A 6475-nucleotide genomic window follows, 5' to 3' on the forward strand; every position below is an offset into this window, starting at 1 on the left:
CACACTTAAAAGATGTGATCTAAATGTTTTTAATCACACTTAAAAAAATGTAAAGTAAATATTATTAATCACACTTAAAAGATGTAATAAAATCATTTTTTAATGACAGTGTGATTAAAAATGACCCCTTTTAATCACACTTTCAAATATTATACTTTAATAAAATTTAAAATGTGTGATTAAAAAACATACATCACACAAAAAAAAATATGATTTTTATCTATATTTGTAGTAGTGTTTGATCTGATGAGTCACCTACTTTTGGTTCACTAATATAGTAATTTAATGAGCTCTACTTTTGTAATATATCAGATGATTGTTTAGCATCCAAAATTCGATAGTCAAATTTTGTCCAAAATGTACTAATGAATGAAGAGATAGGAATTAAAATGGTGGGTTTGAGATTTTATTTTTAATTTCATTTTTGGGAGTTGAAGGGATCCCATGACATCTTCAAGCAATTGTCAAATGCTATTTGAGTTCTTTAAATCTATACCGTAATAATTTTTAAGTGCACTCACATTTTATTAACTTTAAATCTATAAGGTACACTTTATTTTCAAAACAAATTTCCGAACAAAAATTCATGATAGTTGAGATTTTTGGAGTTTTACAAAGTGATGATATATGGAAAGGTCCACCCTTCTCACAGCTATCAAGGTGTTGTTTGTTTGTTACATTACATCCTCGTTGTTATAATTTGCATTCATATCATTATCCTTTTCGCCCATGTTGTCATCCCCACAATGATCATTTCAACTACTATGTCAGATAGACACACAACCAACCATGTTACAGAGTATAAAAATAAAATAAAAAAATCTTAGTGTGGCCGGAAAATAGAATCTGTTGATCATATTTAATAAATCTACATTATATACTGATTTTCTTACTATTTTTTGAATTACTTTTCCGTACTACGAAACTTATTTTAACACACACAACACAACTGCTTGGGTTTGTCATCATCTTCTCGTACTGGTATGACGTTGATGTGGATGACAGAGAGAGTTGTTATCAATTAGATTTTACTCTTTTCTTTTTGGTTTTTGGAATGAGCCAAAGTTCAATGATAAGCAAGAGTTGGTGATGGCATAATTTAACATCATGAGAAATTGTGGTGGATTACAGTTCACTCTGCGTTTTTTTGGTAGATAACAAACCAACTTGCATAGCCCCCCCCCCCACGATGGATGTTCGACATGAATTAATTATTCGTCGTGTAATATTATTTGTATGAGCTTCTAAATTAATCATGTAGTAAAATTTTTTATAAAGACTTATATTTAAAGGTAAATTATAAATACATTCCTGAGTTTTAATTAAAATATAAATCATCTCTTATAGTTTTAAAAGTTACATTTTATCTCTTGAGATTTTAAATTTCATAACAAATTGTCTATTTTATTAATAAATCATCAAGTCAATTAATAATTTTTAATGATGTTAGAAATATGCTTCAATTAAAAATTTATGTAATTTTATTATTGTATAGGAGAGCAATTATGAATTTTATTTTTTTAGTTAATTCTGTTAAATAAATTTTTTTAATAAGAGAGTATTTGTAATTTTTCAAACCACAGGAGTAATTTATATTTTAAACAAACATCAGGGAGTGTATTTGTAATTTACCCTATATTTAATAACTTACTCAATATTTATTGTAACTTTTTATTAATAAAAGAGTAATAGTAAAAATTCTAAAAGTTTTGTTAAAATGTCTATTGGCCTTGTTTAGCAACCTTTACTTTTAGCCCGAAAAATAAAAAAGTCATTATAAGTTATCACATTATTTTTTTTATTTTTATATACATCTTTTCATAAAAAGTTATTAAAATAAAGGTGTGAAACTCATACCATATGAATCTCATGACGGTCACACACTCGGGTAAGATATTTGGCTAAAAAAAATTTTTAGGATGTTTAACATTTTTGTTAACAAACAAATACTACTTGATATGATTGATTACGTAAATGGATATAATTGTTGTGAGAGAGGTTGGGAAAAGCAATAAAGTATAGGTGGTTAGGAGGAGAAGCAATTTCCAAGTTTGTTTGCAAAGTGTGGGAATGGAGTTTGTTTTACCTTATGGCTTTTTTATGAAGTTCGTTATAATTGAGAAAGAGTGCGCCAGGTGATGCAGCACACCATTATCATTTTCATTTTGTACCAAATTAACCGTGAGAGATTAGGTTAAGAAATTAATTTAGCCTTGTTTGAGAATATGTTATTTTAGTAATTTTTTGACTTTTTACGAAGAAATGTGCAAAAAAGTAGAGAATTGATGTGACAACTTTTAGTAACTTTTTAATTTTTTTGCTAAAATAGCCACTCTCCAAACGAATATTTAGTGTTGGTTTGGGATGTGAGCTAATTTTTTGATTTTTTAATTTTTTGGTTATTTTAGCCTGAAGTTAAAAAAATTTGTTTGTGATAAATTTTTTGACTTTTTTGATTTTTATGAGAGAAAAAATAAAATAATTTGACTTTTTTACCCATTTTATTCTATATGATTATTTAAACCCAACCTGTTATCCCAAACAAAGCCTTAATAGATGAAGTGCTCAAACTATGTATAAGGAAAATTATGCATATTTACATGTAATTTTCATTTCATGCAAGATTTATTAAATATTAATAATTACATAATTAGATATAAAATTTCTCTGATCATCCGAAAGATAATCGGGGTATGATATTATGAATAGGGTAAGTACCAGATTTGATATAGCTGGATATTTTTCCAACTCCAATTCCAACTGGAGAATGAAGTCAAATCAATTTTAAAATATACCAAATTTCTGAAAATAAAATTTTTGGATCATGAAAAAAAAGTAGTTGATATAAGAGGTTGTTTAGGAAATGTTAAATAAATATATTTTTTGACTTTTTATAAAAAGATTTATAAAAAATTAATAATTTTTTTTAAGGCCTTTAATATTAAGATTTTATAAGATGTCTTTTAATATTTTTATAAAAAATATTTGACTCAGGAAAATTTTGTTCGACTCAGAGAAATTTCGCGCCGACTTTCGTCCCAACTCAAAGAGTTTCTTTGAGTAAAGGTGAAATTTCTCTGAGTCAAACAAAATTACTTTAAGTTGAATTTTTTTTATAAAAATATTGAAGGATCTTAACTAATAAAAAAATTTTAAATATCCCCTGATATATAAAGTTAAAGAAAAATGTTTTACTTATTTTGTCAAAATAATATGAGTTAAAAAATTAAAAAGTTAAAAAGTACCATTGTTTTTAAAAGCAGTTCTCAAACAATTCCCAAGAAAATGAAAAAGGAGGAGGTTAATAATAGACAATCCTCTGTCAACAAACATATGGGCACCTTCCCAAGAAAAAATAGCCAAAACGAAGGAAAATCATCCAATTTCCAAACATAACTATCTCTATCAATACAACCAAAAAAAACCATCTCTTTCTCCATATATATATATATATATATATATATATATATATATATGTATGTATTAGGGATGACCCGTACCTAAAGGTATAATTTTTTTGATATTACATGTTACGAAACTCAATGATAATAAATTAATTTTAAATGGTAATGTTTCTGCACATTGAATTAGCGAAACTATTTATAAATTTCAAATAGCAAATTTCAAAATTAAAATCTAAAAAATGAATTATGTATTTGAATGTAGCATATGCAAAGAATCTGGAAATATTTACTAAACTTAAAAGTCTAAATAGCAAATTTTAGATTTTTATCCACGTCAAAATGACACACCTATACACTATAGCAAGTTAGAATGTGATAACCTTCAATAAAAGAATGTTATTGAATTAGTATTATAACTAGTAACCCTATCGCTTTATCAGGTTTAAATTCCTTCAAATAAAGGTCAATGAATATTATGATACAAAAGAATCATCCTAGCTAACCCAAAAATAAATAAATAAATAATTTAACATGAGAGAGCCAACCAACGACACACTGGTAGAAGCAACGTAACCCAATGTTTCTAATATGGATCAATGACCTGCAACAAAATCACTCGCTTAAATTCGCTTCAAAAAACCAATAGCTATGAAAAATCACATCAAAATACATATGAGAAATCGGAAGAAATTGTAATGAAGAATAATTGCATCAAAAGAAACTGTAACATGAAAAATCGCATCAAAATACATATGAAAATTTGAACATAACTATTATGGTCAATTGAATTATGTATGCATTACTAAAGTAAACAAATGAGAATAGACAATTGTATGCATTACTAAAGTAAACAAATGAATAGAAAAGCAAATAATAGTATAGAATGATCAATTGAGAATGCCGATAAATCATACAAACCTCCAAATAGAATTAAACTCAAATTTTGTAAAGGGAGCGAATAATTTTCTTTATTAAGACTAAGAGAGTCTTGTTATAAGGAAGAAAAAATTTTGAAGGTTGTAAAACCAAACAAAATTAAAATTTTAAACAATTAAAACTTACCTTGTGCGAAGTATCCATTTTTGGATGACCATGCTCCTTTGAGTTTCCATCCTTGTGATAATGCATAACTCATTTTCTAGTTGAAGCATTATGTATAACAATTAGTAGGCAACAAAAAAAAAATCAAACTTGAAATTAATGTTAATGGGCAAATCTAACTAAAATTAAACCCAAGGTTAATTAAATAAAATTAACTGTACTATTTTTTTAAACAAAGATTACAACCAAATACTTGTGCTAGTTCATTTATTATTTTAATATTTTTGGAATCAAAACCATTCAAAAACACATTTAAATCTAACCCATTTTTTTAAAAAAAAATCATTACATGAAGATAGGTTTCTAAAATCTAAACTATTTCGAAAAAATTATTACATGAAATTCACAGTTTTTCCTCACCTCATACCCAACACCACATTTGCCTCAAACCAATCAATTGACCTGCCTACTAAAAAAAAAAAGGAAAAAAAAAAAGGGATTACATACTTTTCACTTTCTAAGTGATTGATAACATGTTGTATACTCCAAATCAATCACCAAGAATTTGCCCACAACATTTAAGAGAGCACTTCACCAACATTAAGGGTTGAAAGTGAAACCACCTTCTGCTTCACTTATGAGGTACCATTATGCATAATCATCCAATTAAAAGTATAAAGTATGTTTAAACTACTTCAAGCATAAAGTAAGTTTATGCCATCACTCATTACTCCAGGATGACTAACTAATAACATAGATGGTCTACTAAATTTATTTAGTTCCAAAACCAAATATTTGAAGAAAAAAAGAAACAACCAACTGGCTTAAAATTGGCTTTTATTAATCTAGATCTCTTTACTGTTTTTCTTTTACAAATTCTTTATAGATCTCATTGAACCAATCTCAGCATTGTTTATAGAGTCTTACAAAATAACTGGCAAAGCTGAAAGTATAATTTTTTTGGGTAAATTACAAATACACCCCTGAGGTTTGCTTAAAATACGAATTGTTCCCTGTGATTTGAAAAATTACAAATATATCCCTGTCAGAATTTTTTATTTAACAAAAATAATTGAAAAAGTGAAATTTCTAACTGTTCACCTATATAATAATCAAATTATCTGAATTATTAATTGAAATAAAATTTTAACATTATTAAAAATTATTAATTAACTTGATGATTTATTAATAAAATGACATTTATTATGAAATTAGAAACCTTAGAGGACATAATATAATTTCTAGAACCATAGCGGTAATATGTAATTTAAGTAAATCTCAAGGGATGTGTTTGTAATTTACCTTTTTTTATTTATTTATCACAACTTACAATCCTCACTCTGAAAATAAAATAAAAAATGAGAGGAGAAGAAGAAGAAGAAGAAAGAAATAAAGAAAAAAAGAAAAAAAAAGAAAAAGAAAGGAAAGAATAGGCGCAACTCTTGTACAAAATAAGAGATGATTTTCACCCAATAAAACTAAAATATATTGAGTTAAGAGTCACAGGGGTAAAGGGAAGAAGAAAAAAAAATTTGACTCTAACCCATCCAATCAAAATTTTAATTTATTATAATCATATTTGTTTGTCATATCTATTTTAAAATGAATATACAATTGTGCCTACAGTGTTTAAATTTTAAAATGAAAATTTTAATTGATTATAAGCACTGGTAAAGTTATAGGGTGTGGAAAAAGTAGTAGGCAAAGTTATTCTATTGAATCAACCTGATCTAAATTTCTTTTCCAACCCCAAAATCACCTATATCAAGAAGAAAAATTACAATAAAAATAAACTCCATAAATACACTTCTAGTTCCCCAAACAAAGATATAAAATTGTGAAGGAAAAAAAAGGCTCACTTGTTTAATGGGTCATTGTGCCATTGCTCTCCATTTCTTGAAAAATTCACTAATAGACCCACACAACACTTACATTCATTGTATAACCTGAATTTTTCAAGTCTAATCAAAACAAAGCAAAATCAAACATAAAGGCATTCTAAACCATGCTAATTTTCAAAATTATAGTAA

This window comes from Camellia sinensis, chromosome 14 (genome assembly GCF_055761805.1).
Source record: "Camellia sinensis isolate YWXY chromosome 14, ASM5576180v1, whole genome shotgun sequence".
NCBI classification, from domain to species: Eukaryota; Viridiplantae; Streptophyta; class Magnoliopsida; order Ericales; family Theaceae; genus Camellia; species Camellia sinensis.